Genomic DNA, 25,589 nt, shown 5'->3' on the forward strand with positions numbered 1-25,589 from the left:
CTCCCTCCTGTGTATTTCAGGTTGAGCATTGGGCTCTATGCCCCTAGTCTGCTCTGAGGCGTCTCTCATTCTGCTGGCCTTCAGTGACCTCCCCCTTGGTTACCCTTGAGTTAATGCTGCTACTTTTTCACTTCATCAGATTTCTCTCAACATATTAGTCAACTACATTACAAATTTTTTAAGAAGAGGAAGTGCAATCTGTATTTCTTTGTACTTCTCTAGCATTCTCATGTGTGGGAAGATTCTGAATACTTACTCATTGATTCTTTAAAATATACCTTTGTATTCTTGGTATTGAGAAAAATGACATATCAGTAAGGACTCAGGAGCCAAGGCAGATCATGGATAACACAGCCGTGGATGGGACATGGACACAATTAACTAAGTTTCAAATCTGGTAGACTTTATTGTGTTCCGTGGCTACATGTTTGTCCAGCCTTAACCCTAGGTGATTAATTTGCAAATTAATCAATTCAAAAATACTTATGGAGCACCTACTCCACATCAGAATGTTGCTAGGCATTTGGAGAGACAGTATTGAATAAAAGCAGATAAATCCCTGTCCTCCTGTAGTTTATATTCCTCTCCTAGGACTAGAATTATATAATTGCTCATAAAAATGAATATAATGTAGCAGTCATCAGTCCTGTAAAGGATGATGATCAGGGGGATTTGGCAAAGGTTGGGAAAGTAAGAGCAAACTGTGCTGTGAGAAGAAACTGCAAAATGAGTCCAAGTGAACCAGCTAATAAGAGGAAGCATGCCTATGCTGGGCAGAGAGAATGCCGTTCCTAAAAATGTTCCCAGGAAATGAGGTATGAACAGGATAGTCCACGGCACCTGTGTGTCATTATCACTAGAAGAGGATCTTCAAGAACGCAGTCTTCTTTCCCTGCTTACTACCAACTCCGAACATGAAGCTCAAGACATTCTAGAATTTCTCGAGATAGAGTTGGTCATTAGGTTTGAATGCTCACCTCTTAAGTTTTTGAAGAGGTTTGGTAGAATGACATGATTTGACCACCCTGACGAAGGGAAAGAAAAACTAAGAAAATAGGAAAGTAAGTAGCAGATGGTGGGTTTGATTCTTTCACAGGCACATGCTAGAGGAAGGTTCTGGGCTTGGTGGGGAATGAAGGTGAAATAAAGAAATTTTAGAAAGCACTTACACTTTTATTCCACTCTGACGAGAGGAAGAAGTGCTCCCGCATCCCTTGTGTTGACGGGTCTACCAGAAGGAGCGAGCGCACCTCACTGTATGCAGCAAACACAACTATTTGAAAATCCATCGTGTTTGAATCTAATAGGCCTAGATTTACATCCTGGTGCTGCTCTTGAGAAGGTGATTTCTCCATGTGTGGAAATAGGAACAATATTAAGAAGATTAATTGAGTTAATACTTGTGTACATACCCAGCACAATTTCTCAATCATAGGTATTCCTCCGTTATTTGTCCTAATTCTTCATGACCCTCATTACTTTTCATCTTTTGGTTAATATTACAACTGACCTTGAAAAACACCGGTTTGAACTAGGTGGTTTTTTTTTTTCTGATAAATAACAGCACCGTACTGTAAATGTGTTTTTCTTCTTTACTTAGTTCCATGTTTAAATTATTTACTTTGATTTGAGTGGGAAATTTGGTTCTTCTTTATGATTTTCTTAATAACATTCTTCTCTGCCTTCCTCTCTTGTAAGAATAGAGTATATAGTACATATAAGATACAAAATATGTATTAATTGGCCATTTATGTTACTGGTAAGTCTCCTTGTCAACAATAGGCTATTAGTAGTGAAGTTCTGGGATGTCAAAAGTAATATGAATATTTATGACTGTATGGGGTTGACACCCCAACTCCCCCATTGTTCAAGGGTCACCTTTATTTTTGTTCAGTGTAACCTGAAGAAGGGAAGGACAGAACTTGGCAGATACCCTGATTATTTCAATATCTTCCTTGTTTACCAGCCCTCCAGACTGTGTTTCCTCTTTCCAAAAGGAAGCTGAATAAACGCATGACTTTTCGAGTCAGATAATCTTGGGTTGAAGTGCTGTCTCCTTGACCAACTAAGCTGTGTGTCTTTTGGCTGTTTAATTTCGCTTTAGATTCACATGGTCAACAAGTAAGACCTATGCATTCACGTAAAGGTAGAATGTGATAAATAGATAAGAGAAATTGTTGTTGATTGCTGTTGATGTGGAATTAATGTCTGTGAAGGAGTATATGGAAACGCATTAGCCATACTGGAAGGACTGCTTGGCTCACCAGAGGGAGGGTACTAGTGCATTCTCTAACTTGGTAGAACAGATTCTCTTGTGCTAGCCTCATGCCTTATGTACGTAATAAATATTGAGATATATTTGATCAGAGGAATGACTATGTCCAACAGGGGTTTGGTGCAGGATATCCAGAGTATCTGTTGGATTTACTTACTCAGGCAGAACCAAAGGAGAACTTCCTTGCCGATGGAGCTATAAACAAACGTGGGTCTCAGGCATCCTCTTAGATCCCAGTTCATAACCACCTATGGCATTTGGGGACTCCAAATGACAATAATGCAATAGGTAGATCATTTAAAAAAGAGCTCATGAGCCTCTGAAATTTATACTGATTAGAAATTCAGTTTGTGTCTTTTACAGGCTTCTAGTAGCTCCTGTCATTATGTGACTGAAAATGTCAGTGGGGACTAATGGTAAACACTTCTTTTCTCAGTGTCATTATATTCCTTCAAGTGACTGCATTGGGAACTGGATGCTTTATTCTTTCTTATTGATAGTCGCTGGGTGTAACATTAATATGACCTGTAAAATACCAAAGAATTATAAAATGAACCAAGACAATAAGGTATATGTATTATTTTAGGCAGTGGTGTTGACATTTGTAATATGGCTGAAGTCAACCAGAAATTTTAAGGCATGTACTTAAACACAAAATTTATCTTTTTACCACTCAGAATCCATGTCATTTATATCACTTAAGATGAACTTGCAAATAAGAAATCTATTTTCCACTTGGATGTGGATTTGGAATAGCTAGCAATGGCTCACTCTGCAAAATTGGTGCTTTAGGGTTTTTTTAGTTAGAAATAATTTTAGGAAATTCTTGTCATTCAGAAACTAGTGTCTTTTTATACACAAACTAAACCATGTTTCTTGATCTTGGGCCATCCTTGTAGAAATAATCCGTGTGCAAATTTCTTCTGCAACTTTCTCAGTGTAGACAGATTGGATCTTAGGGTAATGTAAATTTTGCAGAAGAATCTTAAAGAAATTATCATTGTAACCTTAGCTTTCATTTCCATTGCCTGCCATGCCTTAGGAAGTTCTTTAGCACTAATTTCTCTTTGGTTTTTAAAGCCTGCCACTGCATGTTTGATGGTGAATGCCAGATTAGAATTCAGATAAGGAAATCTCAGTTGTGAGCCTGCCTCCTCAACTAATATCAGCTTCATCATCTCGACTAAATATGTCCAGCCCTCTGGGCTCTCACAGTGCAGAGAATGGACCAGGTGACTCTGAACTCAGACTACTCTCCCTTTATAGATAGTGCAGAGATTTCAGCTGGTTGGTCCAAGACAAATTTGTTTAGTTAATATACCTAAAAATATAGTCTAGTTCTTCTGCCTTGTTTTTGTACTTTTTCCGCAGTCTTCAGATGCCACAAAGCACGAAGAAGATAACAGATTCCCAAGGGGTAAATCATTTTCTCTCCTTTAGCAAAAAAATAAGATATCACGTAAGATGCATGCATAGATTTTTATTCTTACAAAATTGTGTAGACTTATTGTTAAACCATGATCTGAAGCCATTAGAAAGAGCAGTGATAACCAAAATATAGTGTGTATGTCCTAAGAACCAATCTCATTACACTTGTTTAAAGTTTGGTGGGGTTACTAAATGGTCAGTTAGATGCTACTTCCTATGTATCATAGCTTGGTTTTTGTAAGAGATCATCTAAACCTAATTACTTCCCAAGGGCTCCACTCCAAATATCATCATATTGTAGCTAAGACTTCAATATATGAATTTGATGGAGACGCAAATCTGCAGCCCACAAACGTTCCTAATGTTTTATCTATAAAATGAATAACTTCCTGGATTTCCTAAATTATAGATGTAATCTGGCAGGTAACCTTTTAAGATTTTATCAATTTGAATTTCTCAGTGACTTTTTTTCCTATGTGGGATGGTGAAATTTTACCTTCTGAAATGTAATTCTGACCATTGTCACAATTGTGTTTCCATCTAGAAAATTGATTTTCCTTTTTTAAATGGTGACCTCTTGCTTCCATGGGCAGGAATTGTGTGTCAGCCAAGTCGTATTCTTTGAATATAATCACCCAACTTTTCACCAATACCATTGTACGACTCAGAGTCTTCTAAAATGGAAATCTATTTTAAATGGCATAACATAGAAATGTATCTTAATTTCCATTTTCATGTCTCCTCCTAGAGCATATAAAAAAGCATGTGTTTTGAAGGCCAAAGAGAAGGTTGAGTAAACAGCTCACCCAGAGCCTGTGTAGTTCTGGGTATATACATGCATATATCTATATAATACGTATGCACTTCCCAATCCCTCCTTACACTATTTTATTCTACTTACATGATATTTGATTGATTTTATTGTATCTGTGCTTTTATTTTTTGCAAATTGCTTTACATTATCATTACTGTTACCCTGATATGATGAAAAGAAACAAAGGACTGGGTTTCAGGACACCTGGCTCCAAATAATTGACCCTGTCATTTTTTTTCCCCACTAGCTTTATTGAGGTATGATTGACAAATAAAATTCCATATATTTAAGGTGTACAATGTGATATTTTGATACATATACACATTGTGAAATGATTACCACACTTAAGCTGATTAACATATCCATCACCTCATTGGTTACCCCTTTGTGTATGTGTAGTGAGAACACTTGAGATCAATGTCAGCAAATTTTAAGTATCCAGGACATTTTTATTAACTATAGTCCTGATACTTTACTTTCGGTCTCTAGAACCTCTTTATAACTGGAAGTTTATACCACCTGACCAATATATGCCTTTTTTCAAGCCCCCAGCTCCTGTTAACCACCTTTTTTTTTTTTTTAGAATCCATATGTAAGTGAGGTTATGTGGTTTTTGTCTTTCTTTGGTTTATTTTACTTAGTATAATGTGCTCCAGGTTCAACTGTGTTGTTGCAGATGGCGAGATTTCCTTCCTTTTATTTTATTTATTTATTTATTTTTAAGATTTTATGTATTTATTTGAAAGAGAGAGTGTGTGAGAGCTGGGGGGAAGGGGAGGCAGAGGGAGAGGAAAAGAGGGAGAAGACTCCCCACTGAACAGGGAGCCTGAGTTCAACAATTTGGAGCTCAGTCCCTGGACCCAGAGATCATGACCTGAGCTGAAGGCACACACTTAACTGACTGAGCCACCCAGGAGCCCCAGGATTTCCTTCCTTTTAAAGGCTCATATTTCACTGGCTGTGGGTATGTATGTGTGTATATCACATTTTCTTTATGCATTCATTTGTTGATAGGCACTTACCATGTTTACATACTTTGAGTACTCTAAATAAGGCTGCAGTGAACATGGGAGTGCAAATATCTGTTCAAGATACTGATTTTATTTCCTTTCGGTATACCTAGAAATAGGATTGCTCAATCAAATGGCAGTTCTATTTTTGATTTTCTGAGGAATCATGATGCTGTTTTCCATTCATTGTACCAATTTATATTCTGACCAACAAGTAACATGAGTTGCCTTTTTTCCACATCCTTGCTAACACTTGTTATTTTTGGATTTTTTGATACTTAGGCATCCCAATAAGTGTGAGTTTTGATTTGCTTTTCCCTAACAGTTAGTCATGTTGAGCATCTCTTCATATACCTGTTGCCATTTGTGTGTCTTTTTTGAAGAAATGTTTATCCAGATTTTTTGCCTATTTTCTAATCCAGTTATTTGGTTTTTACATATTTTGAATATTAACCCCTTATCAGATACAGGCTTTGCAAATATTTTCTCCCACTGCATATATTGCTTTTACATTTTGTTCATTGTTTTCTTTGCTGTGCAGAAACATTTTAGTTTGGGGGCGCCTGGGTGACTCAGTCAGTTAAGCGTCTGCCTTCAGCTCAGGTCATGATCCCAGGGTCCTGGGATTGAGCCCTGCTTCCCGCTCCCTGCTCAGCCGGGAGTCTGCTTCTCCCTCTCACTCTGCCCCTCCCCCCACCCCCCCTGCCTGTGCTCTTTCAAAGAAATAAATAATCTTTAAAAAAAGAAACATTTTCGTTTGATCTAGTTCCACTTGCTTATTTTTTGATTTGTTGCCTGTACTTTTAGTGTCAAATCAAAAATAAAAAAAATCACTGCCAAAACTAATACTTTGGGCATGTCTCTGGCAGTTCTGGATATTCATTTTCTTATGCAAAATAAAGGGTTTGATTATATAAAATTATAATTCCTGTGGTTTCTTTGGCATTCTTAAATAGGGATTGTAATATGTAATTACATTTAGATTCATTAAATACTTACTAGAAGAAATATGAACCATATCTGATAATTAGATTATTGACAATTTGAAATTATTTAGCATTCTTTGAAATATGTAATGTGTTTTTCAAAGTTAGGATTCTTGTACATGGGTATTTCGGAAGAACCATTTTGGAACTCATTCTACATGGAACCTGCTGATATTAGAAAATACTTCAAATTCATAAGGATCAGGGTGTGGATGTTGGTTAGAGGTCAGCTACAAAGTATGGGAGCTTTTCATTAGAAACGAGGCATTTTACCATATCAGGTTTTTGTTTTTTTTTTAACTTAAAGTTATTAAATCATTTCTATGTTGTTTGGATTTTATAATTTAAAAATCAGAAGTTTTTAAAACCGTTGTTTAAAATAATCCATTCTGTGGGTGCCTGGGTGGCTCAGTTGGTTAAGCGACTGCCTTCGGCTCAGGTCATGATCCTGGAGTCCCGGGATCGAGTCCCACATCGGGCTCCCTGCTCAGCAGGGAGTCTGCTTCTCCCTCTGACCCTCTTTCCTCTCGTCCTCTCTATCTCTCATTCTCTCTCTCAAATAAATAAATAAAATCTTTAAAAAAATAAAATAAAATAAAATAAAATAATCCATTCTGTATATTATTTAACTCGATTGTGGAAATGTTTTCAGTGTGTCCATACACCAAACTATCATGTTGTACACTTAGATATGTTCCAGTTTTATCAATTATACTTCAGTAAAGCTGAAAATAAAGTAACATAAGAAATCCATTCTTCCACAAAACAGAACAATGGCCCTGAGATTTTTTTTTTCCACCAAAAGGTTGGAAGACCATTAAGACGTAAATTGGTATGATGACTTGGAGGTGAATTCTTTCTTTGTAAAAATGATATGTGGTGTGGAAAGATAGACTTTTGGAAAGATTATAAATATGATACTAACTCTACTTCTGTGTTTTTGACGTAGGAAAATTTGAAACAAAATAGATATCTTGTCACTAGGTTCTAATGTTAGCTCCCTATGTAACTTTGAGTATGATCTTGCCTATCTATTATTTTAAGGAAAGATTAGTCATATCCTTCTGGGAAACAATTGGGTAGCAATGCTTTTTTAAAAGCCATATATAAATCCCTTTAACAAATGATACTAAATGTCAGGATCTTCCAATTGTTTTTACACAATTTCTGTAAGGAACTTATGTGGATGCTTTATACAAATGAGATACAGCTTGTATACTCAATTATGACATAAATAAAATATGTAGGTTTGATACTTCGGTAATTTTGGTTATCTTCAGGTTACAGCATGCTACAGTACAAATTAACGTAAAAATTTTTATCAGCTTATGTTAGTAATCCACAGTGGAAAGGTCCTGATGTATTCAGAGGTGTAATGGGTTGTAACGTTTTCTGGGTAGCTAATATACTGGTGATCCACTTATATGCATGTGTTTTGTACTTGTGTTAAAATGCTGGCTGTTTTTCACTTTCTTCATGTGTGAATATTAAAAGTTAACTGGGGGCAAAAGGATTTAAAAAAATATTAAAGTGAGGTATAACCTTGAAAAACAAAGTGGTAACTTGGTATAATTATACATGCATTGAGATGAAATGACATTTTGAAGTTCTATACCCTCAAATGTGGAAACTAGTCCATTCAGGCTAGATAATATGATAAACCTTGCCTAAACACAGAGAACCATTTCAAAACTAGTAGTTTCACAAATAATGTAATATATGTTAAGAAAAAAAAAGAAGAAGAAGATTGCAGGAGGGGAAGAATTTGAAGGGGGTGGAAATCAGAGGGGGAGATGAACCATGAGAGACGATGGACTCTGAAAAACAAACTGAGGGTTCTAGAGGGGGTGGGGTGGGGGGGATGTGTTAGCCTGGTGATGGGTATTAAAGAGGGCATGTTCTGCATGGAGCACTGGGTGTTATGCACAAACAATGAATCATGGAACACTACATCAAAAACTAATGATGTAATGTATGGTGATTAACATAACAATAAAAAATTTAAAAAAAACTAGTAGTTTCAAAAAGAACTTGTTCTGCTATGTTTGATTGGATATGTAATTCATTGAATTGTGATCTGGAAAGATCATAGGTGTTTGAAATAAAGCCAGACTGCGACTTCTTTCTCTGCCACTTCCTACCTGTGAGATCCTTAGCAAATTTCTGGCCTTACACATAAAATAAAAATAAGGATCTGTGGGATGGAAGAGTGCTGGCTAAGAAATATCATTTTTCATCTTAATGTGCGTTATAAGCCTTAGTAGTTACCCTCTCAAAACCCAATACCTCTATATGTTGGCTAACTGAACATAATAATAATAAAAAAAGGAAAAAAAAAAACCCGATACCTCTAAAATACCATTCTATTTCATTGTTTTGAATACTGGGCTTATTATAAGTGCAATTAACTTTGTAATGGCTTCACAAATGGATTTCTTTCACGGTATTTTGACATTGCAATTTATCCTGAATAGTTTTTCCGCCTAAATTTTGACAAGGCTGATTTATCCTATTCACACATGGATCATAGCATGTTCTGTGTGGGTTTTGTTGTTGTTGTTGTTTTGGGGGGGCAGAATTTGGAATTATTTATTTAGTGAACTTACCACATTGTGCAACCATCATTATAAATCAGTTTTAGAACAATTTCACCATCAATAACAGCGCTAATGCATATTCCCTATCAATCCCCATTCTCATACCCTCTCCCTAGACAATCACTAACCTACTTTCTGTCTTGATAACCTTGCCTCTGTGTTAAAATGTATTGAACAAGCCACAGTTGACTGGGTGGGTGACTACCCTGCCCATTGCAGAGGATGTCACCAAAACAATAGCTTGACTGACATGGGCTTTTGTATCCTATGGAGTTTTACATATTTTCTTTTGGTGTTTGTTTTCACCAACAGTTGAGAATTTCTTGGCCCTACAGCCTTTAAAAAAAATGTCTTTTGCGGAGGTATATTCCATCTGCTGATGGAAGGGTTTTGATCACTAACTTCAAAATATGGTTCTATCTGGGTATATAAAAAACAAAGTGAGAAATTGGGACACTCCTCTCTGTTTTTTTTAAAATTCATTAATTTTTAAATAGTTTATAGATAAACATCCTATAATTTTAAGCAGTTTGTAGAGAAACATTCTGTAAAGTTTACGTTTCAAAAGGGCGATCACTCTGCAGTGGGACTCTTCTCTGTCTCCCTGCCTCCCACTCCTTCTCCTGGGAAGCCAGAGCTGTTAATAGTTCCTTGACTTGCTTCCCATACATATTCTAGAAGCAATTGTCTATGAATTCAATCAGAAAGGCACTTTTACCTTAACTTAGCCAGCATCTTGCTGTGCTAAGGCCTCACTCTGGTCTTTGATATATTATTCTTAAATTCTTTTTTTTTTTAAGTGATTTTCTTATATGTCTTATGGAGTTCTATCGGTTATTTTTCTTTCTGTTTCTAAGGCATACTCAGGTCCTGCATAATTTTTAAGTAAACTGCTTTTCAGCGGTTTGTGTTTGGTCTTTCATGCTTATCAGATTAGTGTGTGTTACGCTTTTTTATTTCTTGTATCTTATAAATTGGTGTAGAGGAATAAATCTATTGTCCTAAGCCAGATCTCGTGCATGCCATTTAAGACTCTAATGGCACTTCTGTGTCTACCCATTGGTAATACAGACTCTTAACTGCAGAATTCATACCCAGTCTCTGTTGCTGGCTTACTGGGCTAGTTTCTTTTTTTCTGAGATCTAATCTGCTTGCCTAGGGCCCTGTGATGGGCTGAATGTTTATGTACCCCCCAGATTCTTGTGCAGAAGCCCTCACTCTCAAGATGAGGGTATTAGGAAGTGGGGCCTTTGAGAGGCAGTTAGGTTTAGATGAGGTCATGAGGGTGGGATCCTCATGACGAAATCATTACCCTTATAAGAAGAAACCAGAGAGCCTGTTCTTTCCTCTCTGCCATGTGAGGATATAACAAGAATATAGAAGGCCATTTGCAAACCGGGAGGGGTGTTGGCTGGCGCTCTGAGCCTCCAGAACTGTGAGAAATAAATGTTTTTTGCTGTGTAAGTCACCCAGGCTATGGTATTTTGTCAAAGCATGCACACTGTCTAAGACAACCTGTCCAGTAGAGCCTCTTACCTGAGGGACTAGACCTTGCCTTAGTTTTTCAGTGAATCTTTCTACCTCCGTACTTTTCCCATTGTACTCATCTGGGGTAGACTGAGTTTGCAGAGTCTGGTGGAAGGTTATCATTAAGATAAGTGACTTCCTTCTAGAGGACAGTCCCATGTGATAAAAATGATCTGTCACGTTGGCCCAGGCCCTATCTTGTCCAGGCCCTCTCTCCTTTCCACCCATCTCCACTGTGGTTCACCATGTCTTTTGGATGAGGCTACAGGATGTACGGCAGTCATGTGAATTTTGTATAGTTACAAGGTAGATTTCTAACACGATCTGACACAAGCTTTAGTTTAAGTGAATTTACTAGGGCCTTGCATTGTTTCTGTGGTTGTATATGCATCTCCACTACCTGCCAGACAAATGATTGCAAGCTTTGTGCTGTTAGGTGATTGCTTGTTGGCATATCAGTCATCTTTTAGGAGAGCAGGGGAATCCAGAGAAGCTGATGCAGTTGGAGCCAGGCAATGTACAGGGATGGCAGGGGCTGTGCCTGCGAGGACATGACCCTAATCAGCTGGCTTTCCAAAAAATGTAGGTCTCCAGGTACCACCCAGGGAGATTCTGGATCAATGGGAATGAGCTAAAGCCCAGACAAGATGTACTTTTCAGAACTCCTTAGGGGGTGACACAGTCGTACAGCCAGTGGGGAATCACAGCCCCAGAGGGCAAGAGATGAAGTTTCTGTCATTGGCTCTGATCAAGGATATGAAACATTTGAGAAAGATCTTTCTTAAAAGAAAACAGAATACAATCATCTGGGGTAAATATGACTTTTCAATGTTCTATAGAAAAAATAATGTAAAGGACCAAATGGTCCCCCTCAGTCTCCCCACTTTCTCTACCACCTAATCAAGGGAACCAATTCAGACTAGAAAATGCTGTTCAATATTTGTGGATTTATTGTGTGTTTTTCAACATGGCTTATAGGCTGTAGCACTTTTCATTTCTGTAGGGAACAGGGTGATATAAAAGTGAGAATTACACATTCTTCTGCAATGATAGATCGTACAACACCACAAACCTTTTTTTTTTTTTTAAGCGATTCTGATACTTTTTTGGCACACAGTTTTCAGACATTAACTGTCTTGATATACTAGGTTAAGTTGTCACAACCATCTGAGTAGAAGTTTTGTGAAATGAGTTTAGCTAATTTTATGAAAACTGTGAAATGTTTTTGGAATGCTGCATCACCGGCTCCTGATAAATACAATAGAATCACCAGCCACTTCTCAAAGCTTTGATACTAGGTGCCCTGTCTGGTTTCTCAACTTGTGGACTTTTTTTTTTTTCCTCCCTCTGGGTCAAGTGAGAGTCATTCATTTGACTCCTGTTTTGACAGCCCCGTTCCATACATCCTTCTCATCACTATCCTGCTTTTAGAGGTTGTTTTTCTTTCTATTTATAAATGTTTATAAACATTTGTTAGGGGCGCCCAGGTGGCTCAGTGAGTTAAGCATTGACTCTTGATTTCGGCTCAGGTTGTGATCTCGGGGTTGTGAGATCGAGCCCTGAGTCCAGCTCTGCGATCGATGGGGAGACTACTTAAGGTTCTCTCTCTCCCTCTTCCTCTGCCCCTCCCCCCTCAAAAATACATACATACATACATACATACATACACGTTTGTTAGATGTTCTAAGATTTTCTGTTATGTACTCATGAAATGCTTTCTTTAATCAATTGTTTACTTTATCCTCCATGAGCATTAAGGCGCTTTCCTTTTTTAAAAATGTGCTCTCTTATAAGCTTGCAGATTTCATACCTGTAAAAACTCTTGAGTGGTGCACAGACTCTTAGAGTGTCCAGGGTACTATGCTGGTGAGAGACACTTGGTAGGCAAGGGTTAAGGCAAATTTATTGCTTTAGTTTTAACGGTGATAGTTTTTTGGGGTTTTCCATTCAACACGGAATCTTGCATCTGGGAAACTGAGCAAATGGAGTGAGAATGGAGAAGGCACGAACATGCTTTACAGAGTGAATTCGTTTAGTAAGGATTTATGGTCTTGGAAGAGATAATGAAATACAACTTGTGGTCCTTGAACTCAGCAAGCTTATGAGTTGGACGAGGCGAAAAGCATACAACAGCACAGCAGAAGGTGCCCGTTGGAACATGGGACTCTATAAGAGATGGTGAAAACAGAACAGCACCCCACAAAGGAAAGCAGAAAGGTGCTGTGGGGTCCTGTGAAGTCCCAGCAGGATCAGGGAGGGGTTCATACAAGAGATGGGAATGAAGCTGGGCTTTGAAATGCGGGAATTTGTTAGATGAGAGGTAGGAAAAAATAAATGCCACGGGGGGGTGGGGGGGTGGGCAAAATAGGGACCTGGCTGGAAACAGCTGGGTGAAAGGCTAATGCAAAGGAACTATTGGAGTTAAAATTAGGGATGTGTTATGACTTTTATGAGACATGTAACAGAAACTCTGGTCAAAGAAAAAATAAAGTGGTAAGGATTATTGGATCAGACAGTGTAAAATTCCAGGTAGAGGATTCAGTTTAGAAAGAGCTTATGAGGATCTGAAGGTGGGACCAGGACCTGGTTTCTCTCTTGTTGTTTCTTGACTGTGGGTCCCCAGGGTTTGTTCTGTTTCCAGGTTACAAGCCTTAGAACTTTCATCTGGGAGATGAGAACACCTCTGTAGTCAGTTCCATAGAAGAGAAATAAAAGTCTTCCTCTTAGAAGCTCCAGTAAGCATCTCCAAATGGCTTACCCAGCTATCTTTGAATGCACAACTGTGGGTTGAGAGGAAGGGATGTGTTGAATGGTTTCTGCTCAGTTTCATTCCTAGAGCTGGCTTTGCCACACCCACCTGAACTGCTGGAAATGGAAAAGTGAGTTTATCAAGGGAAAATTAGAGTACTGTTGGTAGAAGAAAGGAAGTATAGATGGTGAAAAGGCAACCTCTAGACATCCTGCATAGTTAAATATATTGGTCCAGATGTATAACATAGGGACTGAAGAAACTCAGATGGTTTTCAGTAGAAACATGAAGCATGACTCAGTACAAAGAGTAGTGGAAAAGCATGGCATTCAAATAACCTACCATCTAGGCTTTATACTGGTAGACATTTTTACCAGTGGAAAGTCTTGCACGTGTACATGGAGACATGTATGGTAATATTCATAGTAGCACTTTCACAGTAGCAAATTTGAAAACCATCTAAATGGGAATGAGTATAAGAGGAGATGAGTAATTTGTTGTGCATTCACAAAATAATACCGTAGGCAAAATGAATAACCTGTAGCAAAATCCAATGACATGGATAAATCTTAGTAAGAAATTATTCAATGAAAAAATGGATTCCCAGAGATTATAAACATGATCACCTTTTTGTAAATTTAAAAACAACTAAGTTTTTAAAATAGGTGGTTTTTAAGAATAATGCCAGTGCAATGAAATTATACACAAAGGGATGAGACAGAAAATAAACAAAGAAGGTAAATAAGTAATATAAATGGCTGTGTCACTTGGTTAGAGGAAAAATATCAGTGTGAGATAATAGAGTTTGCTGGAGTGGGAATGTTGGTATGTTATTTAATAGGTAATGGTCATCACTGTCTTCTCTTAGAAGGTGGCATTTAACCAGAGAATGGATGGAAGTAAAGGAGGGAATCACGTGGGTGATAAGGGATGAAAACTCTCCTGTGCACAGGGAGTAGTAAATGCAAATGCCGTAGTTAATGCAGTGGGAGTGTGCTTGGTGTGTCCCAGCAACTTCAGAGAAGCCAGTATGGTGGAAGCGCGGTGGGAATGGGGAAACATGCTAGGATGTAAAGTCAGAAGGGCAGAGGAGGTTCAGATCATGTAGGGCTATCAAAGCCATTATAAGATCTGGTTATTAACCTCCATTAGGTAGGAATCCATTGGAAGGTTTTGAGGAGATGAGTGATACAGTATTTTTAAAAGAGTTGCTATGGCTTCTTTGTAAAGAAAAAATGGGAAGGCCACGCTTGGAATCAGGGAGATCAGAGATCAGTTAAAAGCCTTTAAAGTCGGCGTCTGGGTGGCTCAGTCGTTAAGCATTTGCCTTGGGCTCAGGTCATGGTCCCAGGGTCCTGGGATGGAGCCCCACATCGGGCTCCCTGCTCGGCGGGAAGCCTGCTTCTCCCTCTCCCACTCCCCCTGCTTGTGTTCCCTCTCTCGCTGTGTCTCTCTCTGCCAAATAAATAAATAAATCTTAAAAAAAAAAAAAAAGGGCTTTGAAGTCATCCAAGAGAAGAGTGATGGTTCCTTGGGAAAGCATGATTGTTCTAGTTATCCGTCACTTTGGAACAAATTACCCCAAATTTAGTGGCTTATGAAAAACAGCCAGTTTATAATATGTCACATTTCTGTGGGTCAAGCATGTAAGCAGGACCTTCAGCTGGCCACTTCTGCTTCATGAGGAGTAAGCAGGGATCATGTCGAGGTATTTGGCTGGCAGCTTCTGTGGAGGATCCAAGATCACTTCCGATGCATGCTCAGTGCCTCAAAGGAGGATCAAGAAGTCTGGGATCAATGAATCCCTCTCTCCCTCCATGTAGTTTCAGAACTTCTCTTTCCAGTAGGTTATTCAGACTACTTACATAGCGGATTATAGCTCTAAGAACAAGTATCTTAAAGAGACCAAAAGTGGTAGCTGCCAGTGTCTTTAGGCCTGGATCTAGAAAGTGGGGCAGCATCACGTCTGGCCTATTCTAGGTGTCTAAGTTGCCACGGAGCCCACCAGAATTACAGGGTAGGGGATTTAAACTGTATCTCTTGGTGGGTGGACTCTTCAAGAATTTGTGGCCATATATAACCTGCCATAGTACAAGAGGTGTGGATTGTGGGAAGTGGCTAAATTCTAGTTAAGTGTTAAGTGTGTTGCCTCTAGGTTTGGCTAATAGATTAGATGTGCCTTTGAAAGAAAAAGAAGAATCAAGGTTGGCACCATGACCTTTTATCTAGACACTTGGAGGGATGGAGTTGCCATTTACTGAAATAGGGAAAACTGGAAAGCAAATACAGAGGTTCCATTTTGCACACGGTAAATTTGAGTTGCCAGGTAGATACCCAAGTGGACATATCAAGTAGGTTGTCAGATACATGACTCAAGTTCAGGAGAAAGGGCTGAGCAGAGGCTATTTGCATATAGATGGTATTTAAATTAATGGGACTGGATGAGCTTCATTTAGGGAGGAGAGTAGGTGGAGAAGAGGAGAAATCTAATTACTGAGCCTAAGGGAAATTTAAATATTAGCAATTACTGAAATGAGGAGGAACTAGCAAAGAAGCCAAGAAAGAATAAGTCATGAAGTAGAAGAACCAAGGGAAAATGATGTCTAAGTAGCCTAGTAAAACTTTTTGAAGGACAAGGAATGATCAAATTGGTTACATACTGCTGATTACATAGATGAGGACTGAAACTTGAATATTATCTTGGAGCCTAGAATCCATTGGTGAACCTCACAGGAGCCATTTGTTTGAATCATAGGAAGCAAAACCTATTAGAGTGGCCCCAAGAAGAAAACGTGAGGGAAGCAAGTAGAGAAAGCTAGCATGGACAAAATCCGTAATCCATTTTCCTGTTTTCCTCTTGTCTGCCAGAATGAAATGCTTCCATTCTCAGTCTTGGCCTCTGTGTCTGAATGGAGGTGAATGGAGGGCCCCGGGCATTTGTGTCAACTTAAGGGCACTTTTTAAAGCTAATGTTTGTGACATGAAGTCTGCGACTTAAAGAAGGTTGGCTAGAATGGTTTTGACCATTGAATATGTTTCTGTTTGTCTCCCTCGCACACTGTTAAATATCCAGAAGCTTTCTCCACTTTGAGTTTAAATGCTTGTTTGGAAATATTTTCTTACTATTGTGTCAAAATGGCAAGAGGAATAAATTCTAATTTCAAATCTATGAGGGAAAAAATGGAATTTGAAAGCCTTTGGGCTTGCACTTCCCAGCTAGCCATAGCTCACACCATTATATGCTGTCTTGTTATTATTTCCTTCTTTGTCTCTGAAGGCATTGGTATTTGAGCTGTTGATTTCACTGTGGCAAGGCTACAACCTTCTCTTAGACTAATTTGGTAAAAGCTTAGTAGCACAGTGAGCTTGGAGAACATCAACCCCGCAGGTAGGAACTCACTGGATTGGAGGAACTCACTACTACTCCCTGGATGATATTGATGGCCATGATGTTAATCATGGTACTGTCACCTCTGCAACACCACTGCAAAAGAAGTTATTCTCAATTCACACACATCCTTTTGTTTTTAAGCTGAAAACAGCAGAACTTAGAGAAGTATATACAGGATTCGAGAAATAAAAAGTGTTACCTGATTTTCAAAATATATTTATGTTTACGTTAAACCTATAGGTAAATAATGGGAGGAGAAATCCTGAAACTATTTTTTTTAAATAATGTTAGGTTCTCTCTTCTCTATCTGTTAAGCTACAAAAGATAATTTTCCATTCAATTTACTTTCATTTTGGTATTATTTCACCCAGGGAAGTACCATTAGGAATCTAAGGCTATTTATACTTAATATCCTCAAATTTGTAAATTCTGTGAAACTAAGTAGTTCATACATCAAAAGGTATGCTGAAACCATACTGCAAAGCATGTGGTCTATTTTCTGTCTTTTTCAAGTAATTATAAACATGGCCTTAACATTGTAGGATTGCTTAGTTTGAAAAATTCAGAAAGGACTGTTTGGATTTTAGACAGTTAGTTAGTAATCCAGAGCATAGGGAAAACATGGCACAGACTTTGATTTAGTCAACCTTGAGATGTTCCAAATTCAGGATTTCTTCCGTTTTGAAATCTCTCCAAAGCCTCTAAGGTCTTAGCCTTCTGCAGAGTGGAATCCAACATATGATGCTCTCTATCGCCATCTCTGTCTACTCTCAGGTACTGCAGTTGTACCGCAACCACATTTGCTAATAGAAAACATTACTTTTCTGGCCAAGTGGCTGTATATTGACACAAAATTAAGAGAATTTATGGAAGGCATGGAGCCGAGAGAAGTTTTGTTTTGTTTTATTATTCTACTTTTTCTAATTCTAGCCTTGTAAGTCACAACAGATAGACAGACTGGGCGTCCTAACTTTTGCCCCCTACAAGTATTCAACCTGTCTTCTTTTTTAAAACTCTGATAGGAATTCTTCCCATGGAAAACTAGTAGTTTTGATATAAGTTAGACCTTTTGAAAATAACATTTTTTTCTGTGTGTAAAAGCACCATAAATTCATTGTCAAAAGTTTAGCTAAGAGACTGAAATGTAAAGAAGAAAGTAAAATATGGTATACCTCAGAGATACTGCAGTTCCGGTTCCAAACCACCCCACTGAAGCAAGTCAAATGAATTTTTTGGTTTCCCAGTACATATAAAATTATGCTTAAACTGTATCTATTAAGTATCTGTAATCTGATCATACTAAATCTATTAAGTGTGCAGTAGTATTATGTCTAAATATACAATGTGGATACCTTAATTAAAAAATACTTTATTGCTGAAAAATGCTAAGCATCATCTGAGCTGTTAGCAAGTCACAATCACTGATCACCATAACAAATATAATAATAATCAAAACATGTAAAATATTGTATTACCAACATGTGACCCAGAGGCACAAAGTAAGCACCATTGGAAAAATGGCACTTGCTGCACACAGGGTTGCCCCAAACCTTCAATCTGTAAAAAACACAAGATCTGCAAAGTGCAGTAAAGTGAGATGTAATGAAATGAGTTACGCCTTGAAACACAATTCAAGGGCAAAAACTGATGCTTTCAAGTAGAAGTCCTTGAATTCCCAAAATAGTCATTTCTTTCATGGAACCAGTCTTAACTGTTAAAGTTGTTGTTGTGGCAAAGGAAACTTGTTAGTTTTATCAGTTCTCGGATTTTGGACTTCGGTGTACTTCTTTCATGAAGTATATCTTTTCAGATTAAAGCACAGTGATATTCGTAACTATTTTGAACTTGGATATGTATTATGAGAACCGATATTTTACTGTTTTTTTTATAAATGAAGAATCCAGCACAGTTAGGAAAATGTGAAACCACTTCACTCAAGAAACATTTATTGAGCACCTACAATATACCAGATACTATTTGTAGATGCTGTGAGTAAAAGATCTCGACCTCCTTATTCTCTGAGAAGTGAGTAAAGTCATGGAATGAGGAATGTGGTGAGATTATAAGCATTAATTGTTAGTTCATCCTTAATAAACTTGTTCCCAAACCACTTTTAAAAAGCAACAGAGTTATCCATAACACTTGCTATTTTGTGCCTGTGCATTAACAAAGCTAAATTTAGTACTCAAAATGTCTGCAGCTGTGGAGAAAGGATGTTTTTTGTTTTGTTTTGTTTTGTTTTTTTTCCAGTAAATACTGCCATGTCAATTGAATAGATAGACTAGAAATAATAAATAAATTTTGAGCCTTCCTATGATTAAAAAAAAATCAGTGTTAGTATCATTCTAGCTCTGAAAATGAAAGACAAAACTCTAACTTTTTAGAAAAAAATAGAATATCTTCATACCTTTGTAGTAGGTGAAGAGTTTTTAAAGAGGTACAGATTAATTATGACTGTAATGGGAGAATATCAATAGATTGGGCTAAATGAAATGAGCTACTGTTTATTTAAAAAATCACAAAGAGAGAGAGGGGAAAACACACGCAAAGAGGAGAAATGTAATATGCATATTTGAGAAGGGACTAATTTCCAGAATATACAGCTAGTTCCAACAAATCAGTAGGAATAAAAAAGACAGCACTGTGGGGGAAAACAAAGCACAAATGATGTGAATGTCCATTTTACCAAAGTTTATCTAAAAGACAAAAAAAAATGGGGTGCCTGGGTGGCTCAAAGTGTCTGCCTTTGGCTCAGTTTATGATCCCAGGATCCTGGGATGGAACCCCACATTGGGCTCCCTGCTCAGTGGAGAGTCTGCTTCTCCCAGTCCCTCTGCCCCTCCCCCCTGCTCCTGCTTGCTCTCTCTCTGTCTCTCTCAAATAAATAAATAAAATCTTTAAAAAAATAAGGGAAAAAAATAAAAGACCAAAAAACATATGAAAAGCTACCCAGTTTCTTTAGCCAAAGAGAAATGCGAATTAAACCTACTTTGTGATATTTCTAAGCATGTAGCACGGTGATTAAAATGAAAAAAACCAGGGTGCCTGGGCGGCTCGGTTGGTTAAGCGACTGCCTTCGGCTCAGGTCATGATCCTGGAGTCCCGGGATCGAGTCCCACATCAGGCTCCCTGCTCAGCAGGGAGTCTGCTTCTCCCTCTGACCCTCCCCCCTCTCATGTGCTCTCTCTCTCTCATTTTCGCTCTCTCAAATAAATAAATAAATAAAATCTTTAAAAAAATTAAATAAAATGAAAAAAACCAGACAATATGGGATGTTGGTGAGCACATGAAACCACTGGAACTCTCACATATTGTTGGTAGAAGAATAAATTGGTACGACTGCTTTGAAAACTGTGTCTGGAGTCTACTAAAGCTGAACATAATATATACATTAAAATAGAGAAATTCCATTTCTAGGGATATACCAAAAGGAACTTGTTCATATATTTACTGAAAGACATGTAAAATAATGTTACAGCAGGAGTATTTAAAATAGTCCCAGAGTAGCAGGAGCCCAATTACACATCAGTAATAAAATGGACAAAGGTGATAGATTCATATGATGAAATACTACATAACAGAGAGAATGAAGTTTATGCAACAGTATGGATTACTCTTGTGAATTCATAACATTTCACTTCCTGTGTTGAACAGAAGAAGCCTGACATGAAAGATGATTCATTTATAAAAAATTGAAAAGAGATGAAATGAATCTATGGAATTAAGAAATAAGAATAGGGGCACCTGGATGTCTCAGTCGGTTAAGCATCTGCCTTCGGCCCAGGTCATGATCCCAGGGTCCTGGGATTGAGCCCCACATCAGGCTCCTCACTCAGCAGGGAGCCTTTCTCTCTGCTTGTGCACATGCTCGTGCACGCTCTCTCTCTCTCTCTGACAAATAATAAAATCTTAAAGAAAAAAAAGAATGATTATTTTTTTCTGGGGAGCTAGTAAATGAGAGATGGATAAGGGGCACTTCTGGAGTGCTGTTCATAGCATTTCTTGAGCTATGTGCTGATGTCGTTAAGTGTGTTCTCTCTGAATTCCACATGCTGTGTGAGGTCTGCTGTATGTATGATACACTACAATGAAATGTAATCCTAAAGATTAAAAAAATAAATATAGGGGAAAATATTTGAAGCTATGAAGTTGCTTGGGATTGACTCCTCCAAGACAAAAAGCTTAACATTTTTTTTATGAAAAAATCACTTCTGATAGTAACAAAATGCCCACCCATCTCTACGACCCTTGGCCAGTTACTGTCCTAAATTGAGCTATAATTCCTTAATCATGCTATTATTCTGTTCTTGTATTTTTGCCTGGAAAAATCAGAAACTTCTTGCTAAATTTAAAAAACAGTGACTGTAGCTGGATATTGTTTTTTTTTTTTCCTACCTTCGAACTTGAACTGAAATATTGGCTTTTCTTAGGTCTTGAATCTTCTAGCTCTTGGACCGAAGCCTGTTCCATTGGCACTCCTGGTTCTCAGGCCTTTGGACCAGGAATGGAACAACCCTGTTGGATTTCCTGGATCACCAACTTTCTGACCACAGATCTTGGGACTTACTGACTTCCATCACCTCCTATGCCAATCCCTTATAATCTGTCTCTTGATTTCTCTCTTTCTGTGCATCCATTTGTTCTGTTGACTAATGCAGAAACCATTTTTTTTAAAGACTTTATTTAGTTTGATAGAGAGAGAGAGAGTGGCAGAGGGAGAGGGAGAAGCAGGCTCCTCGGTGAGCAGGGAGCCCGATGCGGGACTCAGTCCCAGGACCCCAGGATCATGACCTGAGCTGAAGGCAGACGCTTAACAACTGAGCCACCCAGGCGCCCCCAGAAAGCATTTTTTAAAAGATTTGGTTTTCTCATGCTGACAGATTATTTTTTTAATTTTTTTTTCATTCGTCAGCCAACGAATTTTATTAACAGCAAACTGCTTATTCAAAAGTGATCATGGAACTCAAAATACAGAGCAAGAAGGATGAAAAACATCTCATTGGCCAATAGATTGTTTTAATTCTCTATATGAAACAAACTTTTCATTTTTAGGAAAGGTTAAGTGTAACTTCAGTAGACATCAATACAGAAAGATTTTGTTCCATGGACTAGTTTCTTTAGTCAAATGCTTCTAGCTGTCTCCACCAGGATAGATGCATTTACAGAACTGGCTGTGCTTGAGCCTTCTTTGCAAGCAGCTTTAGATCTGCAATGCACTTGGCAATTGTCTCCTTTTCCTGCTGTGCAGAGATGCTCTGCACCACATGCTTCTCCACCCAGTTTATCATGTGCTCTTGTTCCTTTCGGCGCATCATGCTCTGCACAGAGATGTGATAGTCCAGGCGATTCTTCACCTCCTTGTATACTCTGTGCAGCCGTTCCCGGTAAGTAAGTTCCAGTACCATAGCAATGTTATTCCTCTGGACATCAAAAAGGTAATGGCACTTGTGAACCAGGGCCTGCTGTGACTTCTCCATATCAATTGCATCCTGGATTTGTTTGATGGAAGCCTGCTTCACCTCTTCTAGTTGGGCAATTTTTTTGCTCATTGAGTTTATCAGCAAATTCTCCAATAGAGGCACCATATTTTTTAACTACATAGATAAGCAACCCTATTGTTGATATGGCAGAGAAGGTCTCTGCAGTAATCACATATATTTCTTTGGACAGAAAATATAGGATAAGTCCGGTTCCAAGCACACAGGGTCCTGTTACGCCAGTTTTGGGATAAAGGAACTGGAAGAATTCTTCGGGGATCAGCCCCAAACGAACTTTTCCTCCATGTTCAGGAAGAGGTGGTACAGGGGCAAGACTTGGCTGCCCTGTGTGGAAGATCCTTGTTGCCTGCAATACCCCTGGACCAAGGAGAGCTGTGTTCTTTAGACAGGGGGCCGCTGCGGCGGCCGCAGAAAAAACCACCCAGGACAGCATGGTCAACCAGGGTCCGGACAGCAGGCTCTGCGTCCCAGTGACCCGGGCAAGAGTCTCTGTCAGGGGCGGGAGCAAGATGGTCGCTCACCCTTTTTTTAATTTTTTTTAAGCATGGATGAATTCCAGGAAATGGTTCAGAATGGGTGAATAATTTCATATCTTTGCGGGGTCACACTAATATGATTCATGTATAACTATATGTATAGCAATGTGTACGGATAAGAGCAATATGTGTTCCAAGAATGTACTTTGAAATTTTAACAAAGAAATCCAAACCGGCACATTTTTATATTTTCATCTCAAATGTCCTGTTTAAAGCCCTGCAGTGTTCATATGGAGAAGGGAGTAGCATATGAAATCTCAGTAAGCAAAGGCTGTAAACTCTGAAAAATGTATAAGCTGGAGAGGCACTGTTTTATTGAGCACTAGAGGATAACTTTGGCCCAACCATCCTCCTCATGGACAGTAACTCGGTTGGCACGTGAGTTCAGTTTTGGGGAAATACAATAAGAGCAAAGAAATAACACCAATTCAAGCTAATTGTTATTTGTGTGGGTTTCTTCTTTTTTGAAACACTGACATCCTCCTGAGATTTTGGGGAAACACCATTTCATGATCATTGCTTCCTGGGATTTTTGCAAATCTTGCACACGTCAGTGCAACATTAAAGAACACACAGATGTTTGCTTTTGTTAGGTAATGTTTGCTGTGCCTTCTGCCTCTGTTAACAATACTGAACTTCTCTTACGCGAGGCAAAGAAGGACACAGAAGGGGGAACGGCGGGCCATAAAGTGCAAAGTATCAGCTCTCATTTACTGACTAATGACCATGTGGCAGGCACAATGCTGAGAGCTGTATTTCTATTCTTCTTATTTAATTTTCCAGCAATCAGAGATAGAGATGCTGTTATTATACTGATTCTTATAAATGTAGAAACTTCACGAGTTACTAACTTACAGAAGTTCCCACTATTGGGAAGTGGCTGGGATGTAACTTAAACCCGGTTCTTTTGGAATCTGGAGACCAAACTCTTTTTTATTTTTAAAGATTTATTTATTTATTTATTTATTTGAGGGCGGGAGAGGGGCAGAGGCAGAGAGAGAGAGAATCTCAAGAGGACTCCCCACTGGGCACAGAGTCCCACGTGGGACTCAGTCTTACAACCCTGAGATCATGACCTGAGCTGAAAGCAGACGCTTAACCGACTGAGCCACTCGGGCGCCCCTGGAGACCAAACTCTCCATTGGTAGGCTAATTTGTAAATAAAGAAGAGAAGAATAAGGGGAAAGAGGGAAGACAGGATAAGAAGAGAATGAGAAACTTAATTGTAAAATATTTCATTATAAAAGATAGGTCTTCCATTATAAAATCTTTGGTAAAATCACAGATAATTCGAAAGTGAAAAGTCAGCTAGGCATCCGCACCCAAGGAACTTCTTATATTGCCTGCCAGTTTTTATGCTGTGCGTCCATTTGTTTGTTCATGGTGCCGTGATATATGTACTTTAGTTGTCTTATTTTCTCACTAAACATTATGCTTTCAGTATTTTCTGAGGTGCTGTAAATCCTTGTGAACAATTTAATGTTGTATAATACCACATTAAGAAAATGAGCCATAATTTAATTAACTGTATTTCCATCTGGGGACATTTGGTTTTTTGCTATGATATATAATACAGATATGAACATCAGTATTCATAGACCTTTTTCCCAATTTGGGATTTATCACCTACCTCTGAATTTCCATTTTGTAGGAAGTTTTTAAATAGTTGGTTCTCGACAGAATATTTATTTTAGAGATGGTGTATTATAGTAAGCCTTTTCAGCCTGATGTAACTTTCCTTGCAATAAATTGTGTATCATTTTTTAATTTAAGTGTAATTGATGTACAACATTATATTAGCTTCAAGTGTACAACAGAATGATTCCATATTTGTGTATATTGCTAACTGATCACCACAGTAAGTCTAATTAACATCCATCACCATATAGAGTTGAAGGATTTTTTTCTTGTGTTGAGAACTTTTAGGATCTACTCTCTTGGCAACTTATAAATATGCAATACAGTATTATTAACTATTACCACTATGAGGTATAGCATTGATTTTTTAAGATAAAGCACCTCAATGTTATTTTTCATAAAATCTTAGAATACTGATGAGCTTCTTTTCTACAACTACAATACCTGTTTTGGTTTTTTTTTTATTCTTTTTTGGCCTTCCCAAGTAAACCTTTTAGCAATACAGATCAGAAATATGCAAATGGAGATTTACTTTTTCCACATAGTTAGCCTGTGTTCATCAACTTTTCTTAAGATTTATTTGTTTGACAGAGAGAGCGAGCACAAGCGGGGCGATCAGCAGAGGGAGAGGGAGAAGCAGACTCCCCTCGGAGCAGGGAGCCCAATGCGGGACTTGATCCCAGGATCCTGAGATCATCTTTAACCAGCTGAGCCACCCAGGTGTCCCTGTTCATCACCTTTTTATTTCAAGTCATCCCTTATCACCTTCAGGCTACATAGGCTACCATGATAGTATTTATTCCTTTAAATCCCAAGCTGGGCCTGGTTGTTAGAATCATTTATTGACATCAGTCCTTCTGAGTCCAGAGAGATTGCCACTGCTTTATTTGGAGAGGTGGAGGGTGGGGAGGACGTGCCTTATACCTCTTTAAACCAAGAGACAGGGCTTCAACTTTCTTGGGAAAAAGACTGTTCACTGAAATTATGTCTTAGCCGATGAAATTCTGGTCATAGCGTGGCTTGCTGAATTTGCATGTATTTTGTCAAAATTAATAAATTCTACATGAGGGATGCCTGGGTGGCTCAGATGGTTAAGCATCTGCCTTCGGCTCAGGTCGTGTTCCCAGGGTCCTGGGATCG

At 38.4% G+C, this 25,589-nt stretch overlaps 1 protein-coding gene and 1 pseudogene across 1 annotated transcript in view; one reads left to right on the plus strand and one right to left on the minus strand.

Annotated features, from left to right (window-relative positions):
• The window catches only part of PRR16 (proline rich 16), a 178,350-nt gene that overhangs the window by 74,043 nt on the left and 78,718 nt on the right, over window positions 1–25,589 (plus strand). The gene's annotated exons all lie outside the window — the stretch shown is intronic.
• Window positions 21,734–22,790, minus strand: LOC114209529 (ATP synthase peripheral stalk subunit b, mitochondrial pseudogene; annotated as a pseudogene).

This window comes from Eumetopias jubatus, unplaced genomic scaffold (assembly GCF_037043125.1).
Source record: "Eumetopias jubatus isolate StellerSeaLion01/CBP00866 unplaced genomic scaffold, mEumJub1_p1.0 scaffold_5, whole genome shotgun sequence".
Lineage (NCBI taxonomy): Eukaryota > Metazoa > Chordata > Mammalia > Carnivora > Otariidae > Eumetopias > Eumetopias jubatus.